Here is a 15219-nt window from a genome sequence, read left to right as displayed (position 1 = left end):
TTTTATATCGGGTAGCAAATTATACTAAATGATTCCGAAGGTCCCTTCCAAAGCTAAAAGTCTATGATTCTGTGAGCAGACAAACTCAAACTCCTTCCAGCCTTCAGTTCTCTGATCATAAGAGATCTATAAGTTTTAACAAACTTTTCTTCAAAATTGTCAGTATGAGAAGAATAGATAAGGCATGTTGTTTTATTACTTTCCAATCTGGCAGGACTTCTCAGTCTCTGATATGATCACAAGTTCCCTGGAGGGGGTGCTCCAAGCATGTTCTTCTTCTGCTTGTTCTCCCTCCTTCCAAGCACATCTGCCACTCTTTTTTTTTTTTTTCTTCTTAGTGATATTTGTATTTCTTTGAATCTTTACAGGTGGTAGCAATTTTGGTTCATCTGACTTGATGGTATGAAATTCTAAATAGTTGGGGGTCATTTGGAGTGATTACTTTTTTCTTTGTATTCTGGGAGCCTTGGGGAGTCTGTTTGGAGCTGCTTAGTTTATAGTCCTTGTCAACGTAAACTCTTTATTCATCTTCCCATCTCTCTGAAGAACAGACAGAGGAGGTTCATGATATCACAGATGTCATGCAACAGACACACACAGAGTCATGCAGAATTATAGTCTCTGGGTAAATTTAGTAACCTTTGTATTTCTAAGTCAATGGTTTAGGGAACAGAAATTCTATATATTATCAACAGATAGAAAATAAAACTTTAGTTTTGGTGGATAGTTTCTCTAATAAGAAATCTATTGGAATATGCTCTTGCATGTGGGAATATCTTCCCCTTACCATCCCCCCAAGGATTAAGTTACCGAGAATTACAGCTATTACAAGGAAATTGCCAAGATCTTCTCTGTTCTCTTATCAAATGATCTGGATGGCTCTTTTTTTACTTCCCCGACTCCCTTTGCTGAAATCTGCTGGAGCCTGTGTTTTATATGAGATTCTTTTCCATTACACTTTCAGGGTGTTTGAAATCCTGTCTAGATTATTGGTCGTGGGGTAGGGAAAGGGAATCTTTGAACTTGATCTGTGTGGTGACATATTTTAAAGCAATCGCTTACAACTTCACAGAGGTTGTGCTAGTGACCTCTGCTTATAATTGTTGCTGCACACAATCAAAACGGTATATGACTTTTGTTATCCTACAGGCTAGCTCCAAAGCATGGATCTTTAAAAGTAGGTTGCTGTTTTTTTCTCGATGTCCTAATCAGCCTCACCCTAGACAATAATATCGATGAAAGTCCAACAGTCTCCATGGACCATAGTATTCCTCTTAGATATGGACGCAGTTCATTTTCCTTTCATATAGCTACATTTCTATAATGTATAATTAAAGTGACTGCTTTATTATTATATATAAACTTGAAGGAGGAGGAGCTCAATCACTGCCATACGTACAAAACAAAGAAATCTGAAATGGCATACTAGGGTGACATTTACTGGAGCTAAATTGTTCAGTCAAAAAACAGCTGATTAGAGCAACCAGAGTTCTCATACATTGTTAATGGGAGCATAAAGTGGTACTACCACTATGGAAAATGGCTTGACAGGTTCTTATAAAAGTAAACATATACCTTATAACCCACCAATTTCAATCCTAGCTGTTTATCCAAGATGAAAACATATGTCTACAAAAAGACTTGTAAAAGAATGTTCATTGCAACTATATTCATAATTTTAAAACATGGAAATATCCCAAGAGTCTAACAATTGGAGAATGGAAAAACAAACTGTAGTATATCCATAGAATGCAATACTGTTCTTCAAAAAGAAATAACTGCTGATACACACAATAACACTGATGCGTCTCTAAAACATACTGAATGAAAGAAAACTTATACAGAAGAGAACATATTGTTTGCTCTTATTTATGTGAAATTTTAGAATAGATGACTACTTTACAATATTCATGGATCAAGCATAACTAATCTAGGTAGGAAAAAAATCAAAACAATGGTTGCCGCAGAGGAGTGGAGACTGGGTGATGGAAATATTATATTTTAGTAGAGGTTTGGATTATACCAGTACATGCATTTGTCAGAAGTCAAGTAAATTGTACACTTAAAATTTGTGCATTTTTATTGTATGTAAATTTTACCTCAAAATAAAAAATAGAACTGTAAACAAGTATTGAACTCTAGTTAAAGATATGCATGATGAAATTGTGTACAACTTAACTTTGAAATGCATCAAAAAAGAATTGATGAACATATGTATGATAAAACAAATATAGTAAAATGTAGATTGTAGAAATTAGGTGTTAAGTGTATGGGTGTTCACAGTTAAATAGTTTCAATTTTCTGTATGCTTAAATTTTCATAATAAATCTTAGTGGGAGGTGGTTAGGAAATAGTAACAGCCATGATAACAAGAAAAGCCAAGCTTAAAATTCTTAGTGGAATAATAACTGTCTCAGTCTGTATGTATTAGAGCTTTCTAATACTTGTTATTATTATTATTATTCACTCATTCATTTGTTCTAAAAGCATTCTTAGAGCACCTACTCTGTGTGAAGCCCTGGTCTAAGTGTTGGGAACATTAGGATAAAAGAAACATAAACCCTGTCCTTAAGGAGCTCACAGTCTAATAGGGGGGATAAGAAATACTCCCATGCTGTTTGTACTTGACTTTAAATAAAGACAGCACTGTTTCCTTGCTGTCTCTATCTTAGTAGTCTGAGAGTTTACAAAGAAATAATGGAGAACATGGTGGGCCATTTAAGTTTAAAGACTACATAAGAATCTAATCATACGTAGGCTTTTAGCTTTAAATTACTTAAAGACTGTGAAATTTAGCACGAGTAAGCAAACATCCTCCTAAAAATCTTAGGATGGAAGTTCCCAGAGAGTGGCCTTTTTGCAGGACTTAGATTCGTGGGAAGAGTCCCAGCTGCCTGATTCAGATATTTCTATGCCCATTTAACTCCAACTCTTCAAAGAGACTGGAGTTGTAGGAACCAGAAAACTATCTGGGATCATGTGACCCCTCCCCATCAGCCTCATACTATCCTGTGGCTGTGTAGGCTGTGGTGACTAGCCCAGCCCTGGGAAATTGGGTGGTTTGGAGTGAACAGAAGAAATAACTCCGGCTTTGATCTTCCACAAAATAGGAAGGCATCAGTGTTTCATTGATCTTTCCAAGTCATACTAATTTTGCAGAATTCACAAATCCTGTCTCCATAAGGATCTTCTGGTAGCTGACAGACATGTAATCCAAGCTTTATGTGTTAACAGGCCTTGTTAACACGCTGCATTCAGCTAATGGTAAACATCAGAATAATACGTTGCCTTCTGTATTGATTTAATGACCAGAGATTGATAGTGGTTTTTCATTCTTCTAAGATTGGGTTCACTCAGACTCAACTAATAGGTTCTAAAACAAATGTAATTTATCCAATCCTAATATTGTCAGTTTGAGATTAAATTCAGGGAGGAAAGAGGTTAGTGTGGGAGCCAAGAAGATAACCCAAGCCTAGGTTTCAAAAACAAAACAAAACAAAACAAAACTTATTTAGTCAAACTGGCCTTTTCTAAGAAAGATGATGTGTTTTATTTATTTATTTTTAAAGCTGTGTAACTTCTCCTGAAAGATGGAAAAGATTTTGTGAATATTATTATCAGATGTGGCAAATCCATGTTGGCAGGACTAGCTTATATGCAGACACTTTAAACAATACCTGTTTCACCTGGCCTGTGTCGTGTCACATATGTGCTTTCCCTCTGTGGAGAGAAAACACTTTGCACAGTCATTTTGTTCCCAGAACATGATGAGATGGGGCAGGAGTGAGTCAGCCTAGGGACAGGGATTGCTTATGCAGAACAAAGGATATTAAGGGTTATGTTAGGCCCAGATTCCATGGCCCTGGAACCTGGAATAAATGGGTTCCAGATACTTGCTTTTGCATTCAGCCTCTTCATGTTCGTACATATACACAGTTCAGACCATGCAAATACTAGGTGCAGAAAACTATAAGAATAGGTCTCTAATCCCAAATATAAAATTTAGCACTAGAAGGGATTTGATAATCATCTAGCCCTATGATTCCCAAACTTAACTAATCTTGAATTACCTTGGAGCTTTTAAAAAATAGATTTCAGGACCACAAATATTCTAATTTCGCAGGTTGGGCTGAAGGCAGTGTGGTGGGGCTGGGAATCTATAATTTTAAGTAAGCCTCTCACATGATTCAGATGATCAGCCAGTTTTAAACTAATTCACCTATATTTACCACCCTTACTGTCAGTTTTACAGATGTGGCAACTAATGCCCGGAGAACTTGTGATCTGCCCAGTCACATAACTAAAGCTAAAGCTAGAACTCCAATCTCCTAATTTGCATTCCAGTGCTTTTTAATTCTACGCCAAAGGAATAGTTGCAAAGACCAACCAGTTTATGCTTTTTCTCTGAGCTGAAATCACCTAAGTTCTCTAAACTTTAGTTACCTTATCTGCAGAGTGGTTTGATAATATCTTAGTTGCTGTATTTGTTTCCTGTGGCTGCCATAAACTTGGTGACTTAAAACAACAGAAATTTATTTTCTAACAGTTCTGGAGGCCAGAATTCTAAAACCAAGAAGGGCTTTGGTCTCTCCAAAGCCTCTAGGCAAGAATCCTTCTTTGCTTCTTTCAGCTGCTAGTGGCTCCAGGGGTTCCTTGGCTTGTGGCTTGTATAAGTCCAATCTCTGCCTCTGTCTTTACATGACCTTCACTTTTCCCTATGTCTTCTCCTCTTCTCTTCTGTCACTCGTCATTGGATTTAGGGCCTACCTGGTTGATCCAGAATGATCTCATCTTGAGATCCTTAACTAAATTACATCTACAAAGATCATTTTTCCAAATAAGGTAATATTTACAAATACCAAAGGTTAGGACTTAGACAAACCTTTTTCGGGATCACCATCCAACCACTGTGGTTCATTCTCTGGCCCTCAAAAATTTACATTTATCCTACATGAAAAACACATTCACCCTCTCCCAACATCCCCCAAAGTCTCTATCCAATATAGCATTAACTCTAAGTTTAAAGTCTCATCTAAATATCATCAGCTCAGAAGTCCCACATTACCGTATAAATCACCTATATCAGATATGGGATAAGACTCTAGATATGATCCATTCAGGGGCAAAATTCTTCTCTACCTATGGAACTATGAACCTAGAAAACAAATTATCTGCTTCCAAAATAGAATGGTGGGATGGGGGTGTGATAGACATTAGCATTCCAAAAGGGAGAAAGTGATAGAATGAAGGGGTCCCCAGTTCTAAACAAGTTTGAATCCAGGAAGGCAAATTCCATTAGGTTTAAAGATATGGGACTAATCCTCTGTGGCTTTTGGCTGTTCCCTCTGGACTCACAGCTCTGCCCTCCAGTCCTGTGATGGCTTTAACAGCCTCTGCTTCTGTACCCATGGCTCTGTCCTAGAAGTCATTCTTTACTTTTCTTAAAAGATAGTACATAGTTGCAGCTAAGTAGCTCTATCAGCCTATTTCCTACTTACACAGAATTTTGGAAGTCCAACAGCAAGCACTCCTTCACCTTGTCCTTTCTCTGTCCCTTTCAGTTCAAGCTGGCAGTATTTCTGCTGATACAACATTCTTTAAAACCTTATAGGTATCCTACATATATGTCACAGGGATCCATACCATTAGACAAAAGGATCCTCCATAAATCTTTCCTGGATAACCCCATCTCAGTTCCTGGCTTCTACTGAGATGGTTAAGTGGATCAATGAGTCACATACTGAATCTCTTCAGCAAAAGGTTGTCCAGCCACACCCTTGGCTTTATATCCAGAGCATACTTTCCTAAGAGTAAATTTCCTGATTTTGGCATCCTTTGCAATCTGGATAGGCCAGGAACCTTCCAAATCATCAAGTGCTGGTTCCTTTCTGCCTATGAATTCCTTCCTCAATTTATCTCTTTTCTCTCACATTTTACCATAGGTAGTGAAGAGAAATCGGGCTGTATCATCAACATTTTGCATGGAAACCTCCTCAGCTAAATATAGAAATTTATTGCTTACATATTCTATTTTCCATCCAACTGTGGATCACAATTCAGCCAAGTTTCCTGCCACTATATAACAAGGATCACCTTTCCTCTAGTTTCTAATAACATGGCTCATTTCCTTCTAAGACCTCACCAGAAGTACCTTCATGTTTATATTTCTACCAGCTATTCTGTTCATGATGAAATATGCATTTCTAATCATAGAGGCTTTCTCTAACATACTCCTCTCTTATTTCTGAGCCCTCACCTTTAACATTCACGTTTCTACCAACAGTCTCTTCAAGGCAATCTAGGCTTCTTCTATCATTCACCTCAAAAATTTTCCAGTCTCTGCTTATTAGCGATTCCACAGCCACTTTTACACTTTTAGGTTACAACAGCACTCATCTTCTAGTTACCAAAATCTGTATTTGTTTCCTAGGACTATTATAACAAAATTACTGTAAACTTGGTGGCTTAAAGCAACATAAATGTATTCTCTCTCAGCTCTGGAGGCCAGAAATTTGAAATCTCTGCCTGAAAGTTGGCAGAGCCGTACTTCCTCTGAAGGCTCTAAGGGAGAGTCCTTCCTTGTCTCTTCCAGCTTCTAGTGGCTCTAGGAATTCCTTGGCTTGTGGCTTGGAAAACTCCAGTCTCTGCCCCCATCTTTTCCCCATGTCTTGTACTCTTCTGGCTCTTGCAAGGATACTTGTCGTTGGATTTAGGGTCTACCCAGTTGATATAGGATGATCTCAAGAACCGTAATTCCAAATAAAGTCACATTTATAAGTATAGGGGATTAAGAATTGAACATATCTTTTTGAGGGTCACCATTCAACCCACTGCAGTTCTCAAATATAAGGGAAGCAAATTATTAGTAAAGCTCTTTTCCAGCACTGTGATCTGTGATTTTTTTTGGTCTTTTCATTAATAAAACTATTAGTAGTAACATTAATTCTAAGTGTCAGTGTGCTTAATGTATATTATTCATTCCTCATAACTTATAAAGTACATATTATTATTGCCATTGTACAGTTGAGAAACTGAAGCTCAGAACTGTGAAGTGACTTGTTCAGTATCTCAAAGTATATGGCAGAACCTCGATTTGAGCCCAAATCTGCCCGATGACAAAACTAAAGTTTTTGCCCTTTACGTTATGTTTTTACCTCTCAATGTTTTTTTTCAGAATACAGAAAAATATGTGGAACAGTATATTACTCCTATGATAATAGCAAACAGTAGGGATGTATATTCCATCAGCTCCCTAAAACACATACACATACATACATGATCAAATAAGAAAGAATGTCTACATAGGCAATAGTAGCAGACATGTCACCCCTGTTTCTATAAATGCAATTAAGTCAAATTGAATAATTTCTAAAAATAGCTATAACCACTTCTATTGTTCCAGTGCTCATCTTCTCTTTCCTATGCCCTAATGTTACTCAGTAGTTATCAAACTGAGAGATCATACAATGTTTATGTGGTGATGGAATGATCCAGTAAAGAGGGAAAAGTTGATGATTCTAGTGAGAAAGAGGGGATAATTGCAGGAATAAAGCCCTTGAGTAGATAAAAAGCAGTGTGGTTAAGTACACAAGTGAAGGGAGAAGGATAGTTCATTCAGTATAAGAGGGAGAAAATATCTTTGATGGTGATAAATTGATGGAAACAAAAATAGTTCTCTAATATTGGTGTTGATCAGGCATGTCTTTATTTAAGCTTTATACTTGCTAAATGTTAAATTAAAAGTCTCTTAAATTTTATTTCAGTTATAATTATGCTATTCATGTTATGCATAATGTGTAAAGCTACAAAAGGCTAGAACCAAGGAAATGCTAAATCAAGTGTCATTATACCCAATAATAAATATATTTATGTATTTCTCTGTAGGAAGAATGACAATATAGGCAAATGTACATTTGTCTGAGACCCGGTTGTCTCAAATGCTATTGAAGTTACCATTTCACACTTCATCCATGTCATTTGTCCTACTTAGAAAAATAAAAATTAAAATACTGCCCTCAAACTCATACATGTATCCCACTAACTAACTTCTTAGTACTTATAACCATTTGCAAGTGAATGCCTTTAGTATCACATGAATAGCAGTGGGAATGGATTTGGTTCATATCTATTCTTACTACTAGAGAATTAACACAGCTGAGATGCATATGACAGCAGGTATGTCATTGTCATACCCATTCCTTCTAGATAAGGCATTTCAATTAAATACTCCTTTAGATTATTAAAATTCAATAGAAAAAATTGTGTTACCTAAATATGAATTCCTGTGTACACTTTGAACACATGGCACCTAGAAAACTTATTCTAAGAGACTGGTTTATGATGAAAAGCTTGGAAGCCAAGTAGGAAAAGTTTATCACAAAACAAGATCAGGAACAAGCATGCCAAGGAATAAAGTAGACAAGAAAAAAAGGCAACTTTGGAGACATTGCCAATATCAAATACAAAGTAAGCAAATGAAATAATATAAGACCTATGTTTCCTTCATCTTCAGGAAACAAATTGAAATTGAGTTTTCAATTAGTGATGAGAAAAAAAGGAAGTGTAAATTTTCAAAAAATCATAGTAGATTTCAAACCAAATAAATTTATTAGCTTGCAGAAATCTGACTTTTGCCAGATATGCTCATGTCTAGACAGTATTGTCAAGATCAGAAAGGTACTGATCAGTTTGGTCCAATATAATAGAGGCTTTTACTGGGCAATACATTATGACTTTGGCACCATGCTTATACAAGAGCTTGGAGACTATTTTCATCTCCCAAATTATAAAAATGATTGAAACTTGATCATGGATTCTTCTACTATGTCATTCAAGCTTTGTGTTACCTTCTGCATGAAAGATTTCCTTGAAATAACTCAAGGAGTAAAACATTCATATATTCAACAAATCACTATCAAGCATATTACTATGTGCCAGACACTAAGGATTCATTAATAAACAAGATAAGCCAACTTACTACTTTCAGGAAGCTTACATTCTAATGGGTAGTTCTAAATAATATAAATCAAGATTGAGCTTACCCACCCTTTTTAAGTGTCTCTATTAAGTGCTATTTACAATAAAATGATGTTTTCTCAAACCTAGATAGATACTACTTTCAAAGACCTTCAATCTAGTTGGTATATAAGAACACAAATCTTAGATTAAAGAAACTGAGGTATACTACAGGTAGATATACCTATCATGGGACACAGAATTATAATAATGAAAAAATTCTAACACTTTTTTTAGTTCTTGTCATTGTCATTTTTATATTTAAGCAGTTCAGGTTCTGGCAAAGGAAGTCATGGAATATGGAAGCTATTTCCAAGAGACTAGGGAACAGACCAGTATCCCAGAGTCACTGGCCAGCATAACCTCGACAGAACCACTGTGTGATTTTGTTGTATATTATTATAGAATCTTTGGTGAAAGGCTCTTCAGGAACAGCTATTCCATCTCCCATTCTCCAGGCATCCAACACCTACACCATAAAGAGATAGTTGACAGCCTGTGTAACTCTCCAGGATTCTTAAGAAAGCGATCCAAGTTCAAGTTCAGAGCATCTCAATATGCCTTCCAAACCTACTTATAAGATGAATCAAAACAAATCATTAAAGGACCAAAAGTATTCACTTTGAAAAAACTACCAACTGCCCTCACTCCACCCCCAGCCAAAAGAACCTCATCTATGGGCCAATCATTATATTCTAATAAATTTGCAAATTTCCCGTGTTTGCTTTCCAAAGCAGCTGTAGAAAAGGAGCTGGGAGTTTGCATGAGTAGTTACAGTTACAAGCTTCACCCTGCCAAAAAGTGTCTTAATTTCATAGCAGATCTAAAAGGGAGAACTTTTGACATCTGGATGAAGCTGGAAAGGCCAAGAGCACACCATCAGTTCATCACAGTATATTATCCTTAGGAAACCCTGGAAAAAGAACCAGAGGAATATTAGAAACTTTTTAAAAGGCACTAAGCAAACAATGCATCTGTATAAGAATGACAGCAACCCCAGTGTCCTTTTTCTCTCAGGCTGTAGTCTGTGCTGAATTCTTTCCTCTACTACTTTAGGTATCCTATTGCTGTACCCCCAAAGACCTCTGAATCCTCACAGTAGGAATCATAATTCCATATCTTGGACATCAGATTCTATCAGCAGTACAAATCCAGTGTCTTCTCATGTCTTGCCTTTCCACTTTTTCATTCCTGAGATGGGAATAAGATTGACCAAATAACTACCCCACAGAACAGAATCTTGTGTTCACTAAATAAATTTTTAAAGTTTATCAAAAAATTCTTTTCATATTTTTGATGCCAAAAGATGTTTGTGTTTCAGCACAAAGTCCTACCTTCTGCATTTCTAGGTAGCAGATTTTATTATATCGTTTTCTAGCAATGTGTGTTTGGTACCATGTTGACCACTTTCCTCTATAGGCAAATATCTGTAAGTATTCCAGATATGTTTAGCTCTGTCTCCACGGATAGGGTAACAGCCCCTTCCTAAATTAATCTGTTCCAGAATGTCAATCAGTAAGTCAGTCTGTCCGCTAGGGGTGGGGAACCTGTGGCCTTGGGGCCATATGTGGCCTTCTGGATCCTTTAATAAAAGGAGTTGTTCTGTGAAGTTTGGATTCTGTCGAGGGGCCGCATTTGGGGATCTGGAGGGCCACATGTGGCCTTGAGGCTGTAGGAGTTAACATTCTAGAGAATATAACAGGTAGTATAATATGATGAGTATGGTGAATTCTATGAAAGGGGAAGTATAAAGTGTTATGGAAGCATAATTTATAGGGACCTAGCCTAATCTGGAGGAGTTGAGGACAGCTTTCGTAAAAAAGTGACATCTAAACTGAAACTTGAAGATAAAGAGCGACAAAGATTGGTGCATTTGAGAACTGAAAGAACCCAGCTCTTCAGAAAGTTGGATAAATGATGGGTTTCTGATAGTGGGAAGATCATGGCTCTGTAGGCCATATATGGTTTTTAATTTTCAAAAGTTATTATCCAAAAACAATTAGCCATCAGTGAAATTTAGGCGATAACCTGATCTAATCAGGTTTAAAAAAAAAAGAAAGAAATCACCCTCACTGCAGATTGGAAGTAAAGAATCAGCATAAAGGACCAATCTGGAGGTTTTTTGCAGTAGTTCAGATATTTTAAAAAGAAATAGTACCTTGAATGTGAACTACTATACTAGCAATAGGGATAATGAAAAGTAGGTGGATTAGAAAAAAATTAGAATTCCCAGTATTTGGTGAAAGATTGAGAAACACAAAAAAAGAATCAAGGGTGATATATTGTAAGTCATGAGTTCTGAGAAGGCTCTGTTTTGTGAATGTATGTTTTGTTTTTGTCATAACCTTAGTATCTAGCATATATGAGGTATTTAAATAATTTTAAATGAATGAATGAACAAATGAACACATAAACACATGAACATATACCTAGATTTCTATCTTCGGCAACTGGATTGTTGGTGGTGCTATTTAATTAGATGTGGAACAGAAAAGGAGGAAAGGATTTAAGGAGAATATGAGTATAGTTCCTTGATTTTTCCATTCTATTTATTTAAAAGAGGTATGGTAAAAATAAAGCAGAAATATTTTACATTTTTAAAAATGTAGTAGTTTATTTATTAGAGCAGTTTTGGGTTTACAGAAAAATTGATCAGAAAATAGATTTCCCACATATCTGCTCCTCTCCTCCCCTTGCCACAGTTTCCTATATTATTTACATCTTGTATTAGTATGCTACCTTGGTTGAAGTTGATGAAGAATGTTGATAAATTATTTTTAACTAAATTCCATAATTTACATTAGAATTTTCTCTTTGTATTGCACTTTCTATGGGTTTTGAAAAATGTGTAATAACATGTATTCACCATTATGTATCATATAGAATAGTTTCACTACCTCATGCTCCACATATTCTTCCCTTCCTCATGCCCCCAAACCCCTGATCTTTTTACTGTCTTCATAGTTTTGCTCTTTCTGGAATGTCATATATTGGAAATCATACAGCATATAGCCATTTCAGATTGGCATTTTTCACTTAACAATATGCTTTCAGGGTTGCTCCATATCTTTCTGTGGCTTGGTAGCTCATTTCTTTTTATTATTGGATAAAATTCCATTGTATGGGTGTATCACATTTTGTTTATCCATTCATGTGGATGTCCAGTTGTTCCAGCACTGTTCTTCATTAAATTGCCTTTGCTTATTTGTCAAAGATGAGTTGACTATATTTGTGTGAGTTTATTTCTGGACGCTCTATTCTGTTCCATTGATCTCTTTGTCCGTTCTTTTCCTGATACCACATTTTTTTGATTACTGTAGCTTTACAGTAAGTTTTGAAGACAGGTAGTGTCAATTTTCTGATGTTGTTCTTCTTCATTACTGTGTTGGCTATTCTGGGTCTTTTGCCTATCTACATAAACTTGAGAATCAGTTTGTAGATCTCTACAAAATAACTTACTTGGATTTTGATTGGGATTGTATTGAATCTATAGATCAAGTTGGGAAGAACTGACATCTTGACAATATTGAGTCTTCCTGTCCATGAACATGGAATGTATCTCCATTTATTTAGATCTTCTTTGATTTCTTTCATCATATTTTTGTAGTTTTTCTATATAAATCTTATACATGTTTTGTTAGAATCATACCTAAATAATTTATTTTATTTATGCAAGCGGTATTGAATGTTTGATTTCAAATTCTAGTTCTTCATATCTGGTTTATAAGACAAAAATTGGCTTTTGTATCCTGCACCCTCACTATAGTTGCTTATTAGTTCCTGTAATATTCCTTTATTTTTCTTTTAATATCAATGATATCAGTAGTGATAGCCCTTCTTTCACTTCTGATATTAGTAATTTGTGTCTTCAATCTTTTTTTCTTAGGTAGCCTGGCTAGTTTATCATTTTTATTGTTCTTCTAAAAAAAATGGTTTTTGTTGATTTTCTCTATTGTCTGTTTTCAATTTTATTGTTTTGGGCTCTAATTTTTACTGGTTTTTTTTTTTCTGCTGCTTACTTTGGATTTAATTTTGCTCTTCTTTCTTCCAGTTTTCTTTGGTGAAAGCTTAGGTTATGGATTTTAGATCTTCCTTCTTTGAAAGTATATATATTCAATGCTATAATATAAATTTTCCTTTGAAAACTACTTTTGCTACATCCCACAAATTTTGATAAGTTGTATTTTCATTTTAAATCAAAACATTATTTAATTTCCATTGAAATGACTTCTTTGACTCGTTTTGTGTAGAAATGTGTTGTTTAATCTGCATATATTTTGACATTGCATCCTTTCCTGGTTTTGGTATTAAAATTATGTTGGCTTGGCAAAATGTGTTGGGGAGAATTCCATTCTTCTCAATATTGGAGAATAGTTTATGTAGAATGGGCACCAGTTCTTCTTTGTAGGTATGGTAAAATTCAGGTGTGAACCCATCTGGTACAGGGCTTTTCTTTTTGGGAAGGTTTTTTATTGCTGTTTCGATTTCAGATCTAGATATTGGTCTATTCAGGAATTCTATTTCTTCCTGGTTGAGCCTGGGAAGGCTGTGTGTTTCTAAAAATTTGTCCATTTCCTCCCCATTTTCCAATTTGTGTGCATAAAAAGATAACACAATTTAAAAATTCAAAGGATTTAAGTAGACATTTCTGCAAATAAAATATACAAATGGCCAATAAGCACATAAAAATGCTTAACATCATTAGTTATTAGGGAAATTAAAATATTAATAAAAACTACTAGACCCACCATTACACAGCCACTAGGATGGCTAAAATAAAAAAGACAGGCATCAAGAAGTTAGGCAGGATGTGAAGAAATTGAAGCTTTCATATATCGCTGGGAGGAAAAATGATGAAGCCACTTTGGAAAACAGTCTGGCAGTTCCTCAAAAAGTTAAACAGGGAATTATGATATGACCCAGCAATTCCACTCCCAGGTATACATTTAAGAGTAATGAAAACATTTGTCCACACAAAAACTTGTACACAAATGTTCATAGCAACATTATTCATAGTAACCAAAAAACAAAATAACCCAAATGTTCATGAACTGATGAATGGATAAATAAAATATCCATACAAGGAAATATTATTCAGCAATGGAAAAATGACGTAATGATACATGCTACAACATGGGTGAACCTTGAAAACAGCACAGTAAGCGAAAGAAGCCAGCAACAAGAGACCATATATTGTATTATCTCACGGCCAAATCTATAGAGACAGGAAGTAGAGTAGTGGTTGCCAGAGCCTGGTGAAATGAGGGGTGACTGAAAACGGGTGCAAGATTTCTTTTTGGAATGATAAAAATATTCTAAAGTGATTGTGGTGGCTGCCCAATTCTGTGAACATCCTGAAGACCATTGAGATGTACAATTTAAATGGGTGAATTATATCTTAACTGAGCTGTTTTTTTTTTTTTTTAAGCAAAGCTTCACCAAATCCAAAAGTGAGAGAAATTTTTGTTTCCTTCTTTCTTTCCGAGTCTTGGCTCTCTCCTGCCTCTTCTCCACCCACACTTCAAGTCAGCAGCCTCCAAGGAGCACTCAGTTTACAGTCCCTGCTGCCATAATGTCAAACTCTGTAGAAATATATTATACAGAGCAGAAATCAAAAAGTCATAGTATGTGAAGTCCGACACAAACTGGCAATTACACAGAGATTCAGAGGTCAGGTGGAGGGCAAGGGGTAAGAAGGACAGAGTTGACTCTGTAACGTGTTTAAATTCCCTTTGCCAGGTAGCTTGCTTTAGATTGTCAGCCAGAGGCTTTACTTCATTTATAGTCCATTTTCCAGTTTTCTTTGTGTTTTATTTATAATCTATGTGTTGGTTTCTTTGCATACTTTTTCTTATGTAAATTTGCTGAATCTTTGTTCCCTTGAGGTATTTGCCCTCTTCTTCTATTAAACATCTGTGATTAGAAATTTGCATATGTACATATTCAACCTCCTGATTATATTCTCAGAGAGAACAGTATATTTGGCCAATGATAAAAATCAATGATCAGAAGGAAAGGAAGTGGCATCCCAGTTATCAGATACCTGTCACACAGCACACATATCTTCCTAGCTTGGACAAATTCCCATTTTAGTGATATATTGAACTGTAGGAGTTTAACATTTTGCATTCCCACTGCCTAATGTAATGACTGTCACTGCATGTGTGCTCCATAAATATTTATGAATGATTCAATCAATGAATG

At 35.7% G+C, this 15219-nt stretch overlaps 1 protein-coding gene across 1 annotated transcript in view; it reads left to right on the top strand.

The window, feature by feature from the left end:
- Positions 1 to 15219, top strand: part of EXOC6B (exocyst complex component 6B) — a 544417-nt gene that overhangs the window by 477538 nt on the left and 51660 nt on the right. The window lies entirely within an intron of this gene.

The sequence above is a fragment of the Lemur catta genome, chromosome 4 (genome assembly GCF_020740605.2).
Source record: "Lemur catta isolate mLemCat1 chromosome 4, mLemCat1.pri, whole genome shotgun sequence".
In the NCBI taxonomy this organism is placed as follows: Eukaryota; Metazoa; Chordata; class Mammalia; order Primates; family Lemuridae; genus Lemur; species Lemur catta.
This window is presented reverse-complemented; position numbering and strand designations above follow the sequence as displayed.